Consider the following 601-nt stretch of genomic DNA (forward strand, 5'->3'; position numbering starts at 1 on the left):
AATGCCAGGACTGACGTGTTCCCCGTAGGGGATGGTGGTAAATAGAAAATGGACTGGTTCTTATATAACACTTCTACTCTGAGCATTCAAAGCACAACTTACACAAGTTGCCTCATTGTTACACATTTGCACAAACACTTCTTTATGTTCTTTGTATTTAGTGCAGTCTATCTGACATTCACACACATTCAGCAACTTGTGGTTAATTTCTTGCCCAAGGATGTTTCGCATGCAGACTGGAGGAGACAGGGATCGATTGGTAGGTTGGCTAATAGGTCTACCTCCTGAGCTACAGCCATGTTGGTAGTAGCAATGATGCCTTGACTAACCCAAGTATCCACCGGGTGACTGAGTCACTCATCAATAGTCTGTTCAGTGCCTGGACCCAGAACAGCTAATGTTTACTGGTGCAGACATAATCTCAGTGTGGGGATGGATCAAGAAAGGGGTAGGTCGGCCACCCCCGGCTGATCTAGTAGCTTGTAGCCCCACCACCAAAGGTTACTGGTTGTACTGGAAAAGACTGTATCTAAAAGAGCAAGATGTTTGATGGCCAAGTTGGGGGTCACTTCACCAGCTTCTCGTGTTCCTTCTTCCTGAT

The 601-nt window shown here is 45.9% G+C and overlaps 1 protein-coding gene across 4 annotated transcripts in view; it reads left to right on the top strand.

Annotated features, from left to right (window-relative positions):
* Positions 1-601, top strand: part of LOC102196053 (pleckstrin homology domain-containing family A member 5) — a 160,467-nt gene that overhangs the window by 84,330 nt on the left and 75,536 nt on the right. The window lies entirely within an intron of this gene.

Source organism: Pundamilia nyererei, unplaced genomic scaffold (assembly GCF_000239375.1).
Source record: "Pundamilia nyererei isolate P.nyererei 1_Seehausen unplaced genomic scaffold, PunNye1.0 scaffold00050, whole genome shotgun sequence".
Taxonomy (NCBI): Eukaryota; Metazoa; Chordata; class Actinopteri; order Cichliformes; family Cichlidae; genus Pundamilia; species Pundamilia nyererei.